Source organism: Gossypium arboreum, chromosome 13 (assembly GCF_025698485.1).
Source record: "Gossypium arboreum isolate Shixiya-1 chromosome 13, ASM2569848v2, whole genome shotgun sequence".
Lineage (NCBI taxonomy): Eukaryota > Viridiplantae > Streptophyta > Magnoliopsida > Malvales > Malvaceae > Gossypium > Gossypium arboreum.
This window is the reverse complement of record NC_069082.1, coordinates 127,977,616-128,003,765: the sequence shown is the minus strand read 5'-3', so window position 1 is coordinate 128,003,765 and position 26,150 is coordinate 127,977,616.

Genomic DNA, 26,150 nt, shown 5'->3' with positions numbered 1-26,150 from the left:
AGAGACCCCATTAAAATTGATTTAAACCATGGATAGAGGAAGAAGATGAAGTGAAGACAGGCCATGAGGTTGTCATGTTATGTGGGAGATACCAAACAAGAAGTGTAAGATTTCGATGTCCCTAATAACTCAACATGAGCTTCATTATTGATGGGACGTAATTGTATTTAAATCCATTTTTTGATAAATTTAATTAAAAATAAATTTTTACATTAATTTTTATTTGTTTTATAATTAAAATTGAATTTAAATGTTTTTGTTACTTTAGTAATAATTCTGGAATTCAAGTTGGAATATTGGATAAAACATTATTTGGAATAACAGTTACAAACTTCGAAATGCAAAGTGAAGGAGGAGACTCACACCACAAATGTATTGACTTCCTTAAAATAAAAAAAAATTTATTTAATCCCAAAAATATAAAAAACTTAAATTAATATATGATAAAATTTATAATTTGGTCTCTTAAAATGTTAGAATTTCAAGTGTATCATTTTGAAAACCATATAAGCTAATAGAAAGGTAAATTTGCATTCTAGCCCTCATATAAAATATAATGACAAACACTAATCAAAATAAAATATAATGACAAATTTCAATATTTGCCTATGGTATGGTGGCAAATTTACACTTTAATCCTATTATTTTTTAGAGTATGTTTCTTTCAAGGGCTTGGGCTCAAAAAAAAATTTATAATAGATAAAACCAAAGGTTAATATACAGTAAAACTACACTTTAATCATCTAAAATAATTTTTTTAGAAAAATTATAAATTAATACATGATAAAAATATATTCTCACTTCTAAAAATTATATAACTTAATTTCAGTCTTTTAAAAAATCTCCGACTTTGTAAACACTACTTTTACAAGTAGTGTATCAAAAATTAAAGAAAAAAACTCGTGAATTACAATTTTGTTTTTAATAAAAGGGAACAGCATAAAGCGAAAATATCAACCGGTGACATCAACACAACTCGATCAACAAACAATAAACCTTTTGTCGTAGGTTAAGGATTGTCGAACACCTGCAAACTTGAACTTCCGACGAAATATCGATATGATAATATTATTAAATAATAATTGTAATTAATAAATAGAAGTTTTCCGACAAGGCAGTAGGAAAGTCATATGTTAGGAGAACCTTATCCATAAGATACTCTTCCTTATTGGGAACATGAAATCTCTCAGACATATCTGAATTTAAATTAATTTATGTCTGTTTTCCACTCCTAAGATTTGGCAGAAAATCTGACAGTTAAATTGTTAATTTAATACATTTAAGCTAGCTTAATAATTTTAAGTATAATGATTAATTTAATCTTTAACGTTTATATTTATTATCAATTTGATTCTTTTTTTAAAGTTAAATTCGATTATTAATTTTTAAAAAGTGTCAAATTGATTTTTTATAACGAAAATGTTAATTAAAATAATAATCGTTTAACAATATCGGCGTAATAACTCAATTCACACGTACTTTATGTTGACGTGACATAATTTATCTTATATATAAAAATTATAAAATTCAAAATTTATCTGCCATGATTTTATATTTGAATTTATTTTACATAGAATTTATAGGTTTTTATATATTTGATTTTGGTTATAATTATTTAATTGTAGATTCTTTATAATTATAATTATGATATTTTATTTTATTTTTAAAATTTAAAATTTTAATTAATTGTTGATCTGCATGATTTCTTTTTTTTTTGGAATTTTAAATTTTTAAATATGTTTTTATTTTTATTTATTATAACTCTGTTATTTTAATTTTTTTTAATATAAGTCCAACTAAGTCTGTGGTGTAGTGATATTCAAATCAGTCCAATTGGTCGTAAAATTAAGTATTTTAATTTAAAATATTATAAGAATTTAATTAAGTAAAGATTAGTGTAAATTTGGACAACTCACATAAATATAGTAATAATTGATACACTTAGCTGTTATGATTTTATTTAAATCCTAAATTTTGGGATTTTGATTTTGAAGTAATAAAATAAATTGGGGGAAAATCTGATTTGGATTTAGTCAGTTTTTTTTTGGTGAATTTATAAGACGAGAAGAAAGCTTTAACAATAATATGATTAGAGCGGCTCGAATCTAAACCGCATTTGAGACAATGAATACCCTAACTATCAGGTCAATACACGGTGTTCGATTTTGACAGATTTTAAATCTATATTGAAAAGAAAGATTGAATGAAAATTTTTGAATAAAATAATAAGGGTTTAGAGAATCAAGAGATTTAATTATGATCATAATTAAGAGGATTAATGCATGTTCTTCTTTATAATTTTGTTTTTAAAATCATGATATATTAGAAATTTTGAACATCAATCATGGCTTTCCTGTTGTTGCATGATTGACCTTCAGCATGTGCTACGTACATGTGCTATATATATAAATATAGGTTTAAATATATCAAAGGTCCCTGTATTCTTTTAAATTTTAAATTTTAGTCTATATACTTTAATTTTGAGACATTAAATTCCTGTACTTTTTTTTAAGTTGAAAATCTTGGTCCGTCTAATTTGTAGTTAAAGTGAACGGTGTCAAAGATAAAATATCTTTTGGTCTTCAACATTTGCAATTTTTTTCTTTGTCAATTTGGTCTTTATTTTGAACCAATAAGTCTTTCTAAAATTTTTAAAATATATATTTTTAATTTTTATGTTTTTATTTAAAATATGAAAAAATTCAAAAATTTTATGTACTTTTAAAGGGTAAGGACCAAATTGAAAAAATTGTAAATGTTGAGGATGTAGAAGTTATTTTACTTTTGACACAGTTAACTCTAAAGGAAAATTTACATGGAGGGATCAGAATTTTAAATAAAAAATTACAGGGACTTAATGTGTCAAAATTAAAGTATAGGGACTAAATTTTAAATTTCAAATATTATGGATGGAGAAAATAATTTTGAGAACATTTTTCACCAATTTCATCATTTGATCTGGTTCAATTTTAAATTTAATCGTGATCCAATGTAACAGGTGCAAAGCTAGGAAAAAAAATTAGGGCATAAATTAAATTGTCTATATCTTTATAAATTTTAAAGGATTAAATCAAATTCTTATCATTTCTAGAGGGTCAAAGTACAATTTTACCTTTACTAATTTAAATTTTTAAAATTTAAAAAGCCAAAATGTCAAAATTTTCATTTTAAGGGCCCTTAAATCCACCTTTGCAATGTAACTATCAAACATAAAAAATTTAAAATTATATATTAAAAGAAAAATAAAATTTAATTTAATTTTGGATAATCGTTGTTTTAAACTTATATTTCATAAATAATAGAAATATCTGATTTTTAATTTTTTCATCAGCCTGTATGAATTGATTAGCTGTAAGTGAAATATTAGTTACATGATCCAACAAAATTAAAGATTTAGAGAATTTGAAATTTTAGATTTATTATCAAGTATGGTCAATAATTAGCACAAGAATGTAATTCATAATAAAGGCAAATTATAATTGATTGGATAATAACTGGCATCACTATTCTTCAACATATATGTTTTTCAATAATCGTAATTAGTTAATGGTTTGGATTCGGTACAGGTGTTTAAAATTTGACTCGATTTGAAAAATCGAGATTTTTATCAAATTTTGAGTTAATCGAATTGAGTTATTCAATTTTTTTGTAATAATTCTAATAAGTGATTCAATTTTTCGAGTTTGAGTCGATTTGGAATTTACAGCTTGAATAAAAAGTTTATGTAAGTACCTCTTGGGCCCCTGCCAAGTCTAAAAATATGCAAATTGATCCTTCTAAAAAAAATTAAAAATTCAAAATATTTTATTCCAATAAAAATAGCGGTAAACTTAAAGTTTTGAAAAATAAATTACCAAATCAAATTTGTCATTCTAATTATCTTGTTTTTTCCTCTTATTTTGTTCTTAAAAGAATTCTTATCTCTCTCTCTCTCTCTATATATATATATATATATATGTATAGTATTTATGTTATTTAACTTAAAATTAGTCATATTGCCAACAAGATTTCAATATAGTCGGTTTAATTTTTAGTTTAACTCAAACAAATTTATTTAATTCAACTCGAATTTCATTTCACTCAATTCGGTTAAAAAAATTCAAATTGAGTTAGAATGATAATACATGACTTCTTAACTCGATTAACTAAATTTTTTTTCTTCTGATTCAACTCGATTTGATAGAACGTTCACCCATTGTTCAAAGATTCTTTTGATACAATGTTTAAGGTTTAGTGAATTATATTTCACTTGGATAATTTTTACAAAGCATTTTTATTTTTATTTATATAATTCTTATTACAACCATAAACCCCATAAATTAATAAGTTGAATTATAATACACGTTTAAGTATGTATGAATCTCGAGTTTTATTTATTGTTGAAACAATAACGATGTATACTTAGTTTAAGCTTAATCAACATTTTTTTTAAAAGTTAATAGTATATTTGAAATTTTATATATGAGTTATAAAATTTTTATATCAATTGTGGAATTAAATATAAAACATTATATTGATAAAGGTTTGACAACTTTCAACCAATGTTTTATAAACTAAATTGGTGGTCGAACTGGTCAACTCACCAGTTTGCCAGTTTGACTAGTCCAATCGATCTAATTAAAAAATTATTAAAAAAATTAGTTCAATCAATTCAACCGGTTCATATTAGTTTCAGATCTAATCGATCCACAAGTACCTTCCAGACTGATACCTAAATAGGTTCTCAGTCCAACCAGTCTGATCCAGTTTAAGTAAAATTGCTTTCAACCAATGAAAAAGAGTTTAAATATGGGATTTATTCTTTATACCTTTTCAATATATTCCTTACATTTTAATTTGGTATACAACGATTCATTTACTTTTTATAATGTTATTAGCTAGTAAAAGTAGTTAATATCATTAATTCTTTTATTAAAATGCTATTTTGAACTTTTCCTAACACAAAAATATAGATATTAATGAACCCTATGTGATGGCCTAATGGTCAAGGGTGTTCACCGCCCTAGGTGTGGCCTAGGTTCGAGTCGCGCTAATCATGTTTATTGCTCGAACTTTGCATTGTTATTGTAATTGACCAAAAAATATATAGATATTAATATGATGAGTTTCAAACAGAAATTTTAATTAAAAATCCCATCAACATTTTAAATTTTAACTAGAATTGTTAATCATGTTAATTAATTGGACTAAAAGATAGATAATCAAATTATATCAAATTAAAATATAGAGATTAAATTTAAAATTTGAGGGAATAAAATCACAATTTCAACCTAAATAAAATAGGGTAAACTACAAAAATAGTCACTTTTATTTGCCTCATGTTACATTTTAGTCATTTATGTTTGAAATGTTACGTTTTAGTCACTTATGTTATTATTTTGTTACGAAGTGATCACTTTTCCGTTAAGTTCCGTTATCTCCCTAACGGTAGTCTTACGTGGCAGTCCAACTAGATTTTAAATTCATCCGGCTAATACATACTTCATCCGGCTAAATTATGCATTTGATTTACAATTATAATTACGTTCTTCAACCGGGGGAAGGATGACTATCCTTTGTAATATACATCAATGAAACTTTTAATATCGTACAGTTGTTATTAATACTCGAATTTATAACAAGCCATATGGAATGTTTAGTTCTGTTTTATTTTAATAACACATGAACGATGTCGACATTAATATTTAAGGCAAACTCTTGGATTATATAGTCAATGAAAGTTGGTAATATTGTAAAGTGGTTTTTAATACTTGGTTTTATAACAAGCAAACACCTGGAACAAGAATGTCTAAAATTCGCCCTCAACGTTTGCACATTTTTCATATAAGTCCTTATACAATTTACATTCGTAACCCGGAGGACGTATGAGTATATCTGTTAATACATACTTCATCCGGCTAAATTATGCATTTGATTTACTATTATAATTACGTTCTTCAACCGGGGAAAAGATGACTATCCTTTGTAATATACGTTAATGAAACTTTTTAATATTGTACAATTGTTATTAATACTCAAATTTATAACAAGTCATATGGAATGTTCATCCTCGCACTAATATATATAGATAAACTAAAACATATATCTTGTAGAGCAAACTTATAAAGTAAAATTTTCATAAATTATGCGCGAGGTATTCATGGTAAAGACAACCACATGTGAAACTAAAATTGATTACTTTCATTTTGCAGACCAAATCAGCAACCAGTTAAAGTAAAAAAAAATGTATAAATACACGATCAAAGTAATGCAGTGTCTATTTATTTCTTTCTCTCTTTTTTACAATGCCAATTGAGTGAAAATAATTGTTAACGAGACAAAAGATTCTGATTTTTCTAGCATGAAATGGATCATATTATTTGGTAATTAATTTCAAATTTACATGTCTGTTTCATATTTTATTTACACCCATGATTTCTTCCTCGTCCTCTTCGACCCTGTTAGCTTCTTCTAACCAGCTCTTAGTAGGAGTGGATTGACAACGCATAAGCAAAAAAGCATTTATAGGTGGGACTACAGTAGCTTGATCATTAGCATGATCGAGGGAGCATTTACGAGCAATCACAATTCTTAATATGAATCTGCAAGCCTGAGAAGATTGCATATTTTAAAAACTTAATATCAATTAACATGATTTTGTCGCATGTCTAAAAGAACATTGAAATAAATAACTTATGGAATAGAGCTAAATTTGAGCAAAATATAACCAATTCTCAAAGAAAATTAAGGTGCACATAGCATAGAAGGGGAGACGCAAACTAATAAGGATGAATTAGACTAAAGCATTAAAATGATTTGTGGAACAAATTAGACACAAGGGATGTACAGTTCAGATATAAAACATAACTAAATCTATAGCACAAATCTCATGTCTCGACAGCAGTGAAACTGAGCCAAGACATCATTAAAACAATCTAGTTTTGACATTCTTTAGACTATTTCATGCAGAAAAGAAATGTCTCACTATAATCACTTGCTTATCTAGACATGCTTTGTGCATCCTTCTCCAAATAAAACTCCTAACATTTGCAAGCACGTTTACCAACTAGTTTGATGCAAAAACAGTAACAAGCTGATTTCAAGGACTGCAATCTCCTAATCATATATTTCATGTTGAGCTCCATGTTGCGAATATCTTGAAAGTTAGATTACTAGGAAGAACAAAGATACAAACGTTGGACAAAAGAATTGAATGGAACCAACCTGACATAATCAAACAAATTGTTAGAAATTTCAGACTATTCTAAATAACACAATATCAGAAAGCAACAAAGAAATAAGGCAAAGAGCAACAATATGTAACTGTAAAAATTCAAAAGCATACTTGATAATGTCTCCAGAACAACTCTCTATGATTTATAAAATTGAAGTAAGGAACTTGATGTTTGACCTGATGCTTGAAGTCTCTGCTGTATATTTTGTTGTACTTGATTGGGTTGCTTTTGCAAACCTAACTATTGCTACAATTGAGTAGGCTGTGATTGCATCTAAGCCATCAGTTGCTGCTACTGTTGTGGCTGCTGGGATGTTTGTCCTCGTATTCATTAATAAGAAAGATTTTCATTTTTTGAATAAAGTATACAACTTGAATCCATTTTATATCAACAACAATGATAGTACAAACAATAGAGTGATAGATTACGAGTTTCTATACAAGATTTCGCACATACAAGAAAGGATGACTATCCTTTGTAATATACGTCAATGAAACTTTTTAATTTCGTATAGTTGTTATTATACTCGGATTTACGACAAGCCATATAAAATGTTCAGTTCTCTTTTATTTTAATAACACGTGAACGATGTTGACCTTAATATTTAAGGTAATGAAAGTTGGCAATATCGCAAAGTTGGTTTTAATACACAGTTTTAATATCGTATAATTATTTTTAATACTCGATTTTATAACAAGCAAATATCCGAAACAAGAAACTCCAAAATTCGCCCTCAATGTTTGCACAATTTAGCATGTAAGTGCTTATACAATTTACATTTTTTGGAACCCGGAAGACATTTGAGTATATCTATTAATACATACTTCATTCGGCTAAATTATGCATTCGATTTACTATAATAATTACGTTTGACTATCCGTTGAATATATATCATTTGAGTATATCGTACCGTTGTTATTAATACTCGGATTTATAACATACCATATGGAATGTTAAGTTCTGTTTTATTTCAATAACACATGAAAGATGTTGATATTAATATTTAAGGCAAACTCGTAGATTATATAGTCAATGAAAGTTGGTAATGTTTAATCCCTCAACGTTTGCACATTTTTGCATGTAAGTCCTTATACAATTTACATACGTAACCCTTAAAACGAATGGTTATAAATGTTAATACGTACTTTATCGTGCTAAATTATACATTTGATTTACTATTCTAATTATGTTCTTCAACCGGGGGAAGGATGACTATCCTTTGCAATATACGTCAATGAAAGTTTTTAATATCGTAGAGTTGTTATTAATACTCGAATTTACAACAAGCCATATGGAATGTTCAGTTCTGTTTTATTTTAATTACACATGAACGATGTCGACATTAATATTTAAGGCAATGAAAGTTGGAAATATCGCAAAGTTGTTTTTAATACTCGGTTTTATAACAAGCAAACACCTGGAACAAGAAACTACAAAATTCGCCCTCAATGTTTGTACAATTGTGTATGTAAGTCCTTATAGAATTTACTTCTGTAACCCGGAGGACGTATGATTAGATTTGTTAATAAGTACTTCATCCGGCTAAATTATGCATTTGATTTAGTTATGTTCTTCAACCAAGGGAAGGATGACTATCCTTTGTAATATACGTAAATGAAACTTTTTAATATCGTATAGTTGTTATTGATACTCGGATTTACAGCAAACTCGTGGATTACATACGTCAATAAAAGTTGGTAATATCATAAAAACTATCTAATTGTTTATCCAAAAGAAGTTAGCATTATCCAAACCAACTTAGCATTATCCAAATGAAGTTATGGAATTAATTATTGTGGTTTGTTATTTGTCATTCAAGCAAATCAGTCATACTAATTACAAATCAGTCATTCAAAGATTTAGTTAGTTTAATTCAGAATTCAGTTTTCTCCAGCCTCTTTCTCCCATCACAGACCTCTTTAGTCTTTGGTTTGGTTAAATCAAGGAAGGATTCTAGAAAGTGGGTTAAATCCATTTTTTCCTGCCACTACCGGAACAGGGGGTTATCCTTCAAAAGTCCCCTTCCAACGATTTTACTTAACACTGAACCAACAACAGTAATTGTGCATGTTTTAGTTGCAATCCAAGGAGGAGTGTTGAAAGGTGGCCATAATGCAGCAGTATGCAAGTGACCAAGCAGTCCAGCAGCAACACACAAATGTCCATTGTGTAATCCGGATGAAATGCCTTTTTGTAATAGTTGAATTTTATTAGTTTAGTTGTAATCCTTTTATGTTATGATAGGGTTAGAATTAATCATGTTCTTAGATGATTTAGTAGTCATTTATACTGTCTTTAAGCTGATTTAACAGCTTGGATACTTGCACAAGCAAGTTTTATGTTGAAAATTGGCTTACCATGCTGCTGTGATATTTTTGGTTAAAGTACATGCAGCGCATGAAGTTGCTGTAATATCTTCGGATGAAGTGCATGCAGCTTGTAAACATGCTACAGCACAAATGTTACAAGGCTGTTTAGCTGTAATATCTCCGGATGAAGTACGTGCTAGTAATTGTGCATGCTGTAGCATGAATGGTTGCTGTAATAGCAAGGTTGTTTAGTACTTTGTTAAGTTATTTAGTTCAAAATGAACTAAGTTGGTATTATTTTAATATTTTTAGGTGTTGTTTGACATAATCAGCTTTTGTACAAGTTAACTTTTTATAGTTTCAATGTTGACTAGTTTAGATTGTAACATTCCGAAATAGGGCCTAAACGGAACAGTGGTTGCGAAACCACAAATTCAGGGTAAAAAAAATAAAATAAAAAATATTTTATTATTATTTTGAGGTTCATGGTATGATTACATGATTGTGTGAAAATTTCGTGATAAAATTCTATGCATAAAGTGCTTAAATTGAGGTTAGGGACTAAATCGAATAATTTGCAAAACTTGCATTCTATAAGTTTTAGTATGAAATTATTTTGGAATATTAATTAGGAGATCTTAAATGGTAATTTGACCAATTTTAAGTTCATGGACAAAATTAGGACATGGAAGGAATTTTTGAAAGTTTAGTAAGGAGGGCATTTTGGTCATTTGGTTATTAACATTAATAAAAGGTAAAAAGATGATAAAATTGTATCATCTTCTTCAAGTTACCAGCAGAACCTTACCTCTCTCCATAGCTGGGGTTTCTTCAACTTTCAAGCTTCATAGTAAGTGATTCCAAGCCCGCTTTTAATGATCTTTACGTTTTGAAGTCCCTAGCTCGATAAAGCTTATGCTAGCAATAATTTAAGTTAGGAATCAAATTTGGAAAAATACCCATAGGTGAAATTTGTGTATTTTGATGTTTTATGATGGAATATGAGGTTTTAAATTATGTTAGACAACTTGTGCTACTTGGTTTTAAGTGAAAACGAGTAAAAAGGCTTAATCGGTAAAAATACCTAATACTCATAAGTACATGTTAGTGTGTGAATTTGATGTTTCCATAGAAGGAAAATGATCAGCATGTCATAAAACATAAGAAAATAGGATGAAGTTTAATTTACGAGCCTTGGGGCAAAAGTGCAAATATGTGAAAGTTTAGGGCAAAATGTAATTTTTCCAAAGTTTGAGTAAAGGGTTGTTTTGATAAATGTTGATATTAAATAAGCTAAATTTGCTATTATAGATCAAGAAGAGCGAAATTCGAGAGTAGATCGGGAAAAGAAAAGTAAAGGACTAAATTGTAAAGTTTAGTCACATTTTGTATCGAGGTAAGTTTACATAAATAAATGCAATATTCTTTTATTTTACATTATTATTGTCAATTTCAGCATTTATATATTTATGTTATGAAAATATTTAAAGTCGAATTTAAGGTGAAGTGACAGAGGAAAAGTGTTAGAAAGCCGGTTGAACCCTAGGAATGTTAGGATATTAGGGTTGACAGACGTAATGAAATGAGCCATGTAAGTTCATATTAGAAATATGGCTTTGGAGACAGGATTGAGCCATGTAAGTCCATATTATATATGGCATTGGAGACAGGAATAATTCATGTAAGTCCATGTCAAAGACATGGCATTGGCGAGATATTGATAGACAGAACGACCTAGTATCCTTAGTATTCCGAGTGGTTCAACGGGTCAGGATACGAGTTAAATTACAGTGAATTAACAGCAAAGGAAAAGTAGATTATACTTATGAAAAGGAAAGGTCGGGTAAGAAAGAAGGTAAGGGAATAAAGAAGAAGATAGAAATTGAGAAGTAAAGAAATTTATGATGTTAGATGATATTATGCATAATTATCCATTATGTTGAATGTTGTGATTTATTTGCTTGTAAGCTTACTAAGCCTAGTGCTTAATCTCTTTATTTTCTTCTTCTTATAGTACTTATCTAGTCACTCGGGATCGAAGGAAATGTCGGAGGCCGATCACACTATCAAAGAAATAACTCGGTATAATTAGGCGTTTTGTTTTGTGTATGGCATGTATAGAAACTTAGCCACTTTTGGTATAATATGAACAATGAATGATGTGTAAATACTTGCTAGTGATTAGCTAATAAAATGGCCGATGATATGCATGTTTATTAATATGTATGATTGAATGGTGATTACCACATGAAAATTATGAAAAATGTGAAAGTAACCTAAAACAGATTCAAGTAACAGCAATGACGTAACTTTGAAAAATCACTAAAATTGTATAAACATAGTTTGAAGATGAATAATATATGAAATTAAAGCTTATTATGTATATTTTCTTATGGAATAAGAAAAATAGGTAAAGGTATTATATTTCATGATATATCTGAGTTTTAGTGAAACAAGGTCAGAGCGATTTCTAGAACCCTGTTTCAACTTTGGAAATTCACCATAAATTGTACAAAACTAATTAGAAGGTATACTTTATATGGTTATAATCCTTGTTGAGTCTAGTTTTAAAAGAAACAAACGGCTTAGTGATATGAATTTTTTACAGGAAGAAACATGGTTCGTAGTAACAAGAGGTTAGTGCAGTCGAGTTTTGAAACAGGGGAAACTTTAACTAATAAACTGTACTAATTGGCTAAGTCAAAAATTCTAGAAAAAAATTAGTAGATATATATATGAGTCTAGTTTCATGAAAAATTTACGGATCTTAATTTTGAGTTTTGAAACTCGAGAAATTAATTTTTAAGTAACCATGATGCAGAAAAATAGTTTATTCTAAAAATTAAAATAAGTGATTTAGAGTTGTTTAAAAGGTAAGATAAGTTTAGTAACACCTCAAGCTTGACTCCGGTGATGGTTTCGGGCGTGGGGGCGTTACATTTATTGGTATCAGAGCAGGTTTAGTCGGTTCTCGGAACAGTTAGTGTGAGAAAAAGTCTAGCTATACATGCCATACTTGTATTTTGATAGTGTGACGACTCTCGGCGATTTTTAAATATTTTGTTTTATTGTAATGGATCCCGAGTGAGCTGGTGATGATGATGTAGAAAGTAATGCTTTGCTCCGTAGAAGGGGTAGCGCCATCCGAGAATAGGCCATGAATGATTAATCGGGAGGAGTGAATCGAGAAGCTCTTCCAAGCTTTGAATGATTTGTTTGCCGAGTTCGTTCGTACGAATCCTGCAGTTAGACCTCCACCCGCTCATGATTCTCAGGCTACCCATGTAGCTCAAGCTCCCCCAATCACAGGTACAGTGATAAGAGAAAAGCCACCAGTTGATAGAATCAGGAAACAAGGCGCGAAGAGTTCCGAGCAACAAAAGATGATGATGCGAAAGAGCGAAATTTTGGTTAGAAAATACTATCGAGTCTTTGATGAGTTATCTTGTACACCGAGGAATGTATGGAATGTGTAGTATCACTTCTTAGAGACTCACCTACTACTGGTGGAAGACACTTGTATCGGTTGTACCAAAGGAGAGGGTCACTTGGGATTTCTTTCAGGAGGAATTTCGTAAAAGTACATCATCGAGGTTTATTGACCGAAGAGAAAGGAATTCTGGAATTGAAACAAGGTAATATGACGGATCGATGAGATTGTGCTTAAATTATCGGCAACTTAACAAGGTAACAAGAAAGAACAAGTATCCATTGCCTAGAATTGATGATCTGTTTGATCAATTGAAGGAGCTCTTGTGTTTTCAAGATAGATTTGAGATCCGAATATTATCGGTTGTGAGTTAAAGAGTCGATGTCTTGAAGATCGCTTTCCGGACTAGGTATGGTCATTATGAGTTCCTTGTGATGCCATTTGACTTGACTAATGCTCCTGCCATTTTCATGGACTTAATGAACCGAATTTTCGAGACCGTACTTGGATAAGTTTGTAGTTTTGTTTATTGATGATATCTTGATTTATTCTCATGATGAGACCGAGCATGCGAGCATTTGAGAACGCTTTCTGATTCGAAAGATAATCGGTTGTATGTCAAGTTCAAAGAAAAGTGAGTACTTGATTACGAGAAGTTGGTTTTCTTGGACATATTGTTTCGTGAAGGTATTAAGGTTGATCCGAGCAAGATTTCAGCCATTGTTGATTGGAAGCCTCCTAGAAATGTATCAAAAGTTAGAAGTTTTCTTGGTCTTGCTTGGATATTATAGGCGATTTGTAGAGAGATTTTCCATGATAGCTACCCACCGACAAGATTGCTGCGAAAGGATGTCAAGTTTGAATGGATCGAGAAGTGTCAACGAGTTTTGACAAGTTAAAAGCATTGTTGACTAAAGCTCCTGTTTAGTGCAACTAGAACCGGTAAGGAGTTTGTGATTTACATGATCGTCCATGAATGGACTTGGTTGTGTACTTATGCGGGAAGGAAGGTAATTGCTTATGCCTCTAGACAACTAAAGCCACATGAGAAGAACTATCCGACACATGATTTAGAGCTAGCCGCCATTGTTTTTGCTTGAAGATTTGGAGACATCATTTGTACGGTGAGAAGTGCCACATATTCATTGATCACAAAAGTTTGAAATATTTGATGACTCAAAAGATTTGAATTTGAGGCAAAGAAGATGGTTAGAGTTGATTAAAGATTATGAGCTAGTGATCGATTATCACCTGTAAGGCAAACGTTGTTCTTGATGCTTTGAGTAGGAAATCTTTATTTGCATTAAGAGCTTTGAACACTAGTCTAGCCTTATCGGATGATGGTTTTATCTTAGTGAGTTGAGAGCTAAACCGATGTTTCTTGAAGAAATTTGTGAAGCTCAAAAAAAAAATGACAGTGAGTTGTTAACCAAAAGAGATCGGTCTGAGTCGGATGTAGAGTCAGATTTTCAGATCAGTTTTGACGGTTGTTTGATGTTCCGAGACAGGTATGCATACCGAAGAATGATGAGCTTATTCAAAGATTTTACAGAAGCACATAGTAGTTCTTTGTCTATTCATCCGGTAGTATAAAGATGTATAATAATTTAAAAAAAAATGTCTTGGTGGGTAGGAATGAAAAGGGACATTTCGAGTTTGTTTTTAGATGTTTGATCTGTCACAGTAAAGGTCGAACATCGGTACCTTCAGTTTATTGCGACTGTGCTAGTCCCCGAGTGGAAATGGGATCGATTTACTATGGATTTTGTGACAGGATTGCCGTTTACACCGAGAAAGAAAGATGCGATATAGGTTGTGATTGATAAGTTAACGAAGTCGGCTCATTTTATCCCGATCAGTATGGATTATTCACTTGACAAGTTGGCCGAGTTGTATATGTCGAGATAGTCAAACTACACAAGGTACCATTATCGATCATTTTAGACAGAGATCCAAGATTTACTTCACAGCTTTTGGAAGAAATTACGAAGACTTTGGGCACAAAGTTGAGTTTTAGTACGACTTTCCACCTCAAACCGACGGTCGGTCGAGAGAGTTATTCAGTACTTGAAGATATGCTTAGATGTTGTGTAATGGAATTTCAAGGCGCTTGGGAAAAATATTTACCATTAGTAGAGTTTGCCTACAATAATAGTTATCGATCGAGTTTGAAGATGGCACCTTATGAAGCTTTGTATGGACGTAAATGCCGCACACCTTTATATTGGATGAGCTTAAAGAAAGCCGATTTACGGGTTGATCTAGTTAAAGAAATGGAAGAAAAAGTGAAAGTTATCAGAAATTGTTTAAAAGCGACTTGAGACGGATGAAGTTGTATGCGATTTAAAAGAAAAGAGATCGAATATCAAGTTGGTGACAAAGTTTTTTTGAAAGTATCCCCGTGGAAGAAAGTTCTCAGATTTGGCAAGAAAGGCAAACTAATTCCACGTTTTATTGGACCGTTTGAAGTGATTGAGAGAGTCGGACCATTAGCATATCGGTTAGCTTTACCGATTGAGTTAGAGAAGATTCATAATGTATTTCATGTGTCTATGCTACGTCGTTATCGTTTAGATCCGTCACATGTGATTTCTCAAACAGAGGTTGAGATTCACCAGACATGACTTACGGTGAAGAACCCAGAAAGATTCTAGCTCGAGAGGTAAAGCAATTAAGGAACAAAAGTATTGTACTTGTGAAAGTACTATGGAATAGACATGGGGTAGACGAGGCTACATGGGAACCCGAAGAGGCTATCAAAACAGTACCCATATCTCTTCACGGGTAAGATTTTGGACGAAAATCCCTAAAGGGGGAGAAATGTAACATTCAAATAGGGCCTAAGCGGACGATGGTTGCGAAACCACAAATTAGGGTAAAAAAATAAAATAAAAATATTTTATTATTATTTTGAGGTTCATGGTATGATTACATGATTGTGTGAAAATTTCGTGATAAAATTCTATTCATAAAGTGCTTAAATTGAGGTTAGGGACTAAATCGAATAATTTGCAAAACTTGCATTCTAGAAGTTTTAGTATGAAATTATTTTGGAATATTAATTAGGAGATCTTAAATGGTAATTTGACCAATTTTAAGTTCATGGAAAAAATTAGGACATGGAAGGAATTTTTGAAAGTTTAGTAAGGAGGGCATTTTGGTCATTTGGTTATTAACATTAATAAAAGGTAAAAAGATGATAAAATTGTATCATCTTCTTCAAGTTACCAGCAGAACCTTACCTCTCTCCATAGCTGGGGTTTCTTCAACTTTCAAGCTTCATAGTAAGTGATTCCAAGCCCGCTTTTAATGATCTTTACGTTTTTGAAGTCCCTTAGCTCGATAAAGCTTATGCTAGCAATAATTTAAGTTAGGAATCAAATTTGGAAAAATACCCATAGGTGAAATTTGTGTATTTTGATGTTTTATGATGGAATATGAGGTTTTAAATTATGTTAGACAACTTGTGCTACTTGGTTTTAAGTGAAAGCAGTAAAAAGGCTTAATCGGTAAAAATACCTAATAGTCATAAGTACATGTTAGTGTGTGAATTTGATGTTTCCATAGAAGGAAAAATGATCAGCATGTCATAAAACATAAGAAAATAGGATGAAGTTTAATTTACGAGCCTTGGGGCAAAAGTGCAAATATGTGAAAGTTTAGGGCAAAATGTAATTTTTCCAAAGTTTGAGTAAAGGGTTGTTTTGATAAATGTTGATATTAAATAAGCTAAATTTTCTATTATAGATCAAGAAGAGCGAAATTGAGAGTAGATCGGGAAAAGAAAAAGTAAAGGACTAAATTGTAAAGTTTAGTCACATTTTGTATCGAGGTAAGTTTACAAAAAATAAATGCAATATTCTTTTATTTTACATTATTATTGTCAATTTCAGCATTTATATATTTATGTTATGAAAATATTTAAAGTCGAATTTAAGGTGAAGTGACAGAGGAAAAGTGTTAGAAAGCCGGTTGAACCCTAGGAATGTTAGGATATTAGGGTTGACAGACGTAATGAAATGAGCCATGTAAGTCCATATTAGAAATATGGCTTTGGAGACAGGATTGAGCCATGTAAGTCCATATTATATATGGCATTGGAGACGAGAATAATTCATGTAAGTCCATGTCAAAGACATGGCATTGGCGAGATATTGATGAGCGAGGAGCGACCCTAGTATCCTTAGTATTCCGAGTGGTTCAACGGGTCAGGATACGAGTTAAATTACATTGAATTAACAGCAAAGGAAAAGTAGATTATACTTATGAAAAGGAAAGGTCGGTAAGAAAGAAGGTAAGGGAATAAAGAAGAAGATAGAAATTGAGAAGTAAAGAAATTTATGATGTTAGATGATATTATGCATAATTATACATTATGTTGAATGTTGTGATTTATTTGCTTGTAAGCTTACTAAGCCTAGTGCTTAATCTCTTTATTTTCTTCTTCTTATAGTACTTATCTAGTCACTCGGGGATCGAAGGAAATGTCGGAGGCCGATCACACTATCAAAGAAATAACTCGGTATAATTAGGCGTTTTGTTTTGTGTATGGCATGTATAGAAACTTAGCCACTTTTGGTATAATATGAACAATGAATGATGTGTAAATACTTGCTAGTGATTAGCTAATAAAATGGCCGATGATATGCATGTTTATTAATATGCATGATTGAATGGTGATTATCACATGAAAATTATGAAAAATGTGAAAGTAACCTAAAACAGATTCAAGTAACAGCAATGACGTAACTTTGAAAAATCACTAAAATTGTATAAACATAGTTTGAAGATGAATAATATATGAAATTAAAGCTTATTATGTCTATTTTCTTATGGAATAAGAAAAATAGGTAAAGGTATTATATTTCATGATATATCTGAGTTTTAGTGAAACAAGGTCAGAGCGATTTCTAGAACCCCTGTTTCAACTTTGGAAATTCACCATAAATTGTACAAAACTAATTAGAAGGTATAATTTATATGGTTATAATCCTTGTTGAGTCTAGTTTTAAAGGAAACAAACGGCTTAGTGATATGAATTTTTTACAGGAAGAAACATGGTTCGTAGTAACAAGAGGTTAGTGCAGTCGAGTTTTGAAACAGGGGAAACTTTAACTAATAAACTGTACTAATTGGCTAAGTCAAAAATTCTAGAAAAAAATTAGTAGATATATATATGAGTCTAGTTTCATGAAAAATTTATGGATCTTAATTTCGAGTTTTGAAACTCGAGAAATTAATTTTTAAGTAACCATGACGCAGAAAAACAGTTTATTCTGAAAATTAAAATAAGTGATTTAGAGTTGTTTAAAAGGTAAGATAAGTTTAGTAACACCTCAAGCTTGACTCCGGTGATGGTTTCGGGCGTGGGGGCGTTACATAGATGGCTTGTTTGTGTGTACAAGCAATGTTTTTAAAGTTACTAAGCTGTTTCTGGTAGTTAGCAATAAGTGATGTAGTTAGCTATAAATGTATTATTTTTCTTATTGAAAAATTAAGCATATCAGATTGCTTTCTTGCTGCACGTTTGTGAGCAAGTAAATTTTTCTTGCTTCCTTGTTCTGTGTCCTGTATTTTTTCTTCTGCTATTTTTTCCTTTTTATTACTATAATACATACTTCATCCTGCTAAATTATGCACGTTTGTGAGCAAGTAAATTTTTTCTTGCTTTCTTGTTATGTGTCCTGTATTTCTTCCTCTGTTCTGTTTTCTTTTTTGTTGCTGTCAAAAATCCCAACATTTTAATAATCCCAATGCTAATTAGTGGGGTTACTTGAATTTTTGTGATGATTTTAATTATAAATGTATTGTTTTTTCTAGTTGAAAATAGAGCAAAATGAGCTATCATCTATAAGCTCCCTTGCTGCACATTTGTGTTATTCTGTGTTCTATGTTTTCTTTTTTGCTGCTGTCAAAAACCCAACAAATTTAGAATTCAGTTTTCTCCAGCCTCTTTCTCCCATCAACCACCTCTTTGGTCTTTGGTCTAGTTGAATCAATGAAGGATTATAGAAAGTGGGTTAAATCTCTTTTTTGCTGCCACTCCAGGAACAGGGGGTCATCCTCCAGAAGTCTCATTCCAATGATTTCACTTAACACTGAACCGGTAGCAGCAGTAATACATCCAACTGCAAGAGATTTAGGATCTATTCAATATAGTTGGGCTTCTTCTATAAGAATTCAAGCTGTTATTCGTGGCTATTCTGTAAATTTTAATACTTTTTAGCTCTTTCACTTGTTGTCTAAGAATTCAAGCAGCTCAAATGAAATTCAGTTTTAGCCTTTTGATTCATTGAACTTAGTCTAAATTCTGCACCTACATTAGTTGTTAAATGAAACAGTAAGTTACTTAGCAACAATTTATTTGTAGGCAAGAAAGGCTCTCCGGGCTTTAAAAACAGTTGTGAGGGTTCAAGCCTTATTTCGTGGTGGACACGTGAGGGAAAAGGCTGACAAGGTGTTCAGGTGCAGAGAAGCTATGATTAATATTGATTCTTCATAATAATATAAAATCTACTATCTATCACCACTGGGATGCATGTTGGCAAAGCAAGTCTTAGTTTGATCTAGAAGAAAAGCGCACAATAACAAACCAAGCTACATGAAATTAACGAAATCTTGGCAAAAAAACAAATGGTTATGATCATTATTGTAAGTTATAGCTATTGCGGTTACGATCAAATGTATATGATTAATTTATAAAAAAATCTTTTAATATTTGGTTCTAATATAAATATATTATTAAAAATATATATTTAGAATTTTTTTGAAATATTCTTTTTGGCCTTTGGTTACCCAAAGCTAAAAAAATGAGAGGAAAGAAATTGAAAAGAGACCGAGAGAGAGAACCAGTAAAGAAATAGGAGGAGATTTGGAATATACAAGATATATCTATTAATACGTACTTCATCCGACAAAATTATGCATTTGATTTACTATTGTAATTATGTTCTTCAACCGGGGGAAGGATTAAACAAGAATGTATTAAATCTCTTTCTCACCTTATCCAGCCTGGATAAATTGATTGATTTGCATTTTCTTCAATTAACATATTTTTGTTTAATCCTTCCCCTGGTTGAAGAACATAATTATAATAGTAAATTAAATGCATAATTTTGCCGGATGAAGTACGTATTAACAGATATATCAAGTATATTCCAAATCTCCTCCCATTTCTTTATCGATTCTCTCTCTCGGTCTCTTTTTAATTTCTTTCCTCTCATTTTTTTAGCTTTGGGTAACCAAAGGCCAAAAAGAATATTTCAAACAAGTTCTAAATATATATATTTTTAAATATATATATATTAAAACCAAATATTAAAAGAATTTTTTATAAATTAATCATATACACTTGATCAGAACCAACAAAAGTTACAACTTACAATAATGACTGCGAACTATTTGTTTTTTCGCGGCAGACTTCGTTAATTTCATGTAGCTTGGTCTACTATTGCTGCGTTTTTCAGTTCTAGACTGAAACTAAGACTTTGTTTTGCCAACATGCATCCCAATGGTGATAGGTAGTACCTTTTTATATTATTATGAAGAATCCGAATATTAATCATAGCTTCTATGCACCTGAACACCTTGTCAGCCTTTTCCCTCACGCGTCCACCACGAAATAAGGCTTGAACCCTCACAACCACTTTTAAAGCCCGGAGAGCCTTTCTTGCCTACAAATAAATTGTTGTTAAGTAACTTACTATTTCATTTAACAACTAATGTAGGTGCAGAATTTAGACTAAGTTCAATGAATCAAAAGACTAAAACTGAATTTCATTTGAGCTGCTTGAATTCCTAGACAACAAGTGAAAGAGCTAAAGAATATTAAAACTTACAAAATAACCACGAATAACAACTTGAATTCTTACAACAGCTTGAATTTTTACAGAAGAAGCCCAACTATATTGAACAGATCTGCAATCTCTTGCAGTTGGATGTATTATTGCTGCTGCCAGTTCAGTGTTAAGTGAAATCGTTGGAAGGAGACTTCTGGAGGATGACCCCCTGTTCCCGGAGTGGCAGCAAAAAAGAGATTTAACCCACTTTCTATAATCCTTCATTGATCCAACTAGACCAAAGACCAAAGAGGTGGTTGATGGGAGAAATCGGTTGGAGAAAACTGAATTCTAAATTTGTTGGGTTTTTGACAGCAGGAAAAAAGAAAACATAGAACACAGAATAACACAAATGTGCAGCAAGGGAGCTTATGGCTGATAGCTCATTTTGCTCTATTTTCAACTAAAAAAACAATACATTTATAATCAAAATCATCACAAAAAATTCAACTAACCCCACTAGCATTGAGATTATTAAAATGTTGGGATTTTTGACAGCAACAAAAAAGAAAACAGAGCAAAGGAAGAAATACAAGACACATAACAAGGAAGCAAGAAAAAATTTACTTGCTCACAAACGTGCATAATTTAACCGGATGAAGTATGTATTAACAGATATACTCAAGTATCCTCCGGGTTCTAAAAAATGTAAATTGTATAAGGACTTACATGCAAAAATGTGTAAACATTAAGGGCGAATTTTAGATTTTTCTTGTTCCGGGTGTTTGCTTATTATAAAACTGAGTATTAAAAACAACTATACGATATTAAAACTGTGTATTAAAACCAACTTTGCGATATTGCCAACTTTTATTGCCTTAAATATTAATGTCGACATCGTTCACATGTTATTAAAATAAAAGAGAACTGAACATTTCATATGGCTTGTTGTAAATCCGAGTATAATAACAACTATACGATATTAAAAAGTTTCATTGACGTATATTACAAAGGATAGTCATCCTTTCTTGTATGTGCGAAATCTTGTATGGAAACTCGTAATCTATCACCCTATCGTTTGTACTATCGTTATTGTTGATATAAAATGAATTCAAGTTGTATACTTTATTCAAAAAATAAAAATCTTTCTTATTAATGAATACGAGGACAAACATCCCAGCAACCACAACAGCAGCAGCAACTGATGTCTTAGATGCAATCACAACCTACTCAGTTGTAGCAACAGTTAGGTTTGCAAAAGCAGCCCAATCAAGTACAACAAAATATATAGCAGAGACTTCAAGCATCAGGTTAAACATCAAGTTCCTTGCTTCAATTGTATCAATCATAGGGAGCTGTTCTGGAGACACCATCAAGTATGTTTTTGAATTTTTATAGTTACATACTGTTGGTCTTTGCCTTATTTCTTTGTTGCTTTCTGATATTGTGTTATTTAGAATAGTCTGAAATTTCTAACAATTTGTTTGATTATGTCAGGTTTGATTATGTCAGGTTCCACTCAATTTATTTGTCCAACATTTGTATCTTTGTTCTTCCTAGTAATCTAACTTTCAAGATATTCCCAATATGGAGCTCAACATGAAATATATGATTAGGAGATTGCAATCCTTGAAATCAGCTTGTTATTGTTTTTACATCAAACTAGATGGTAAACATGCTTGCAAATGTTAGGAAACTAGATGGTAAACATGCTTGCAAATGTTAGGAGTTTTGTTTGGAGAATGATGCACAAAGTATGTCCAGATAAGCAAGTGATTACAACGAGGCATTTTTTTTTGCATGAAATGGTCTAAAGGGTGTCAAAACTCGATTGTTTTAGTGGTGTCTTGGCTCAGTTTCACTGCTTCCGTTGAGACATGAAATCTGTGTTATAGATTTAGTTAAGTTTTATATCTAAACTGTACATCCCTTGTGTCTAATTTGTTCCACAAATCATTTTAATGCTTTAGTCTGATTCATCCTTATTGGCTACATTATGATCCCTGCGTCTCCCCTTCTATGCTATGTGCACCTTAATTTTCTTTGAGAATTGGTCATATTCTGCTCAAATTTACCTCTATTCCATAAGTTATTTATTTCAATGTTCTTTTAGACATGCGACAAAATCATGTTGATTGATATTAAGTTTTTGAAATATGTAATCTTCTCAGGCTTGCAGATTCATATTAAGAATTATGATTGCTCGTAAATGCTCCATCGATCATGTTGATGATCAAGTTACTATAGACCCATCTACAAATGCTTTTTTGCTTATGCGTTGTCAATCCACTCCTACTAAGAGCTGGTTAGAAGAAGCTAACAGGGCCGAATAGGACGAGGACGAAATCATGGGTGTAAATAAAATATGAAACAGACATGTAAATTTGAAGTTAGTTACCAAATAATATGAGCAATTTCATGCTAGAAATATCAGAATCTTTTGTCTCGTAGTTAACAATTATTTTCACTCAATTGGCATTGTAAAAAGTAGAGAAAGAAAAAAACAGGCACTGCATTACTTTGATAGTGTATTTATACTTTTTTTTTTACTTCAACTGGTTGCTGATTTGGTCTACAAAATGAAAGTAATCAATTTTAATTTCATATGTGGTTATCTTTACCATGAATACCTTATGCATAATTTATGAAAATTTTACTTTATAAGTTTGCTCCACAAGATATATATTTTAGTTCATCTATATATATTAGTGTGAGGATGAACATTCCATATGACTTGTTATAAATCCGAGTATTAATAACAATTGTACAATATTAAAAAGTTTCATTAACGTATATTACAAAGGATAGTCATCTTTCCCCCTGTTGAATAACGTAATTATAATAGTAAATCAAATGCATAATTTAACCGGATGAAGTATGTATTAACAGATATACTCATATGTCCTCCGAGTTAGGAATGTAAATTGTATAAGGACTTACATGCAAAAATATGCAAACGTTGAGGGCGAATTTTAGACGTTCTTGTTCCAGGTGTTTGCTTGTTATAAAACCAAGTATTAAAAACAACTTTACAATATTACCAACTTTCATTGACTATATAATCCACGAGTTTGCCTTAAATATTAATGTCGACATCGTTCATGTGTTATTAAAATAAAACAGAACTAAACATTCTATATGGCTTGTTATAAATCCGAGTATTAATAACAACTGTACGATATTAAAAGTTTCATTGATGTATATTACAAAGGATAGTCATCCTTCCCCCGGTTGAAGAACGTCATTATAATTGTAAATCAAATGCATAATTTAGCCGGATGAATTTGAAATCTAGTTGGACTGCAACATAAGATTACCGTTAGGGAGATAACGGAACTTAACGGAAAAGTGATTACTTCGTAACAAAATAATAACATAAGTGACTAAAACATAACATTTCAAACATAAGTGACTAAAATGTAACATAAGGCAAACAAAAGTGACTATTTTTGTAGTTTACCCAAATAAAATATTATATCTATTTCCTTATTTGGAACTTTCATACATTAGAACCTTGGTTAATTGCACTAGACATCCACAATCTATGACTATCATTCTAAATTCATCTTTAAACTTCAAAATGTTCTAATCATATCCCTAAACTATTAATGTTTTAAATTAACTCAGTGTTGGGAATCGACCCGTATATGTAATGAGAAAATAAAAGTAAAAGTAAAAGTAAAAAAGATCAAATACACAAATATTTACGTTGAAATTTTTTTCCAAAGAAGAGACAAAAAACCATGAGCAAAGGAAACTTTACTAAATGAGAAAAAATCGAAAGAGTACAAGATGTTAACCCTAAATCCTGAAAGAACAAAGCACTTGGCTCAAACTTGAAATTTCCTAAAACTCACAAAACTCTTTTAATCTCAACTATGATGAAGATTATTATTCTAGGTTATAACAGCCTCTTTTATAGGCTATTTGTAGGTTAAATATGATTAAAATATCCATAAACTAATCAGAATGTAATTGAAAAATAACAACAAAGTTTAACTAGGAGAAGAAAACCCAATTAAATTGGAAAACATGTTACCACGTCTCAGCGTTGTATGTCCCTCGTTAGGATGTCATTCTTCGCTTCGTCGGGACGTCGACTATTCCTCATCACAACTTCGATTCATAAATATGAGGCACACTCCACACATACTTATCTTGATGTATTAAAATGTATAACTTTTGTCAAAAACAACTACCACGTTAAAAGAAAAAAACATAGGTACTGCATTAGAAGAAAATGTCAAACTCAGGTACTAAACAACATATTAACCCAAATTAAATTTCAATTTTTATATTTTTTAGTTCTTAAAAGGCAAGTTATTCTATTCGGCTTGTGCTGGGTCCAGCCAGGCTGTGCTATTCGGCTAGGTAGCAACTAGGGGAGTCAATTTGTGTTGACTTTGAATCTATGATGCTTAAAACAAAAGCCAAGATTAGCCGAGCCGATCATGTGCGCTGCGCAAGACATGGCTTCAGACAAGGAGAGACATTGCCTTATTTTATGCCTCTTTCTTTGCTCCCTCTTCATACTTACTACAAAACATTATTAATTTTTCATTCTTTTAATTTAATATATAAATTATATAATAAAGTAATTGAAGCATACTTTTAGTAGGGAATGTCTCTGCAAAACAATCCCCTTATTACATAAAATCTTAATTTTGATACTTCAAATATTAATTGATTTTCACAATTTCTTTGAATATTTTATATCATACATGTGGTATAATTATGTGGTGCCACATTTCAGCACATTTTTTGGCTAGAAATAAATTAGGGTAAACTACATTAAGATCATTAAACTATTAGTAAGTTTACACTTTGGTCATTTAATTTCAAAAAATTACAAAATGGTCATTGAGTTATTTAGAAGTTTTCATTCAAGTCATTGGGTTATTAAAATTGTTATTGTATGGTCTTTTCTATTTGTACTGCTTGCATCAATCTAAAGCTCTCTTTCCATTTCTATTTTATAGTTCATTTTTTTTATGAAATAGTTTTAAATGTTACGAATTTGCGAATCAAAATGCAAATAGCTTTCTTCTCCGATTTCCAACACTAACTGTAAGATCGACTCTTGTCTAAGGTATGTTCTTTTTACTCATCGATGGGTACTGATCGACACATCGAGTTGTCATTTGGAGCTCACTAGTCGAACTTCAAAAAGAAAAAAAAAAACCTTAATAGCTCAATGACTCAAATAAGAAACTTTTGAATAGTTTAGTGACGTAAATGAAACTTTTTAAATTTCAGTAACCAAAACATAAACTTATTAATAAATTTTTTCAGTAATAAAACTTATTAATGATTTAATGACATTAAACGGAATTTATCCAATAAAATAAGTACTTTCTATTTTAACACGTAGTGCAATTATGTGTTGCTACGTGTCCAAAAGATGTGTCATATCACTTCA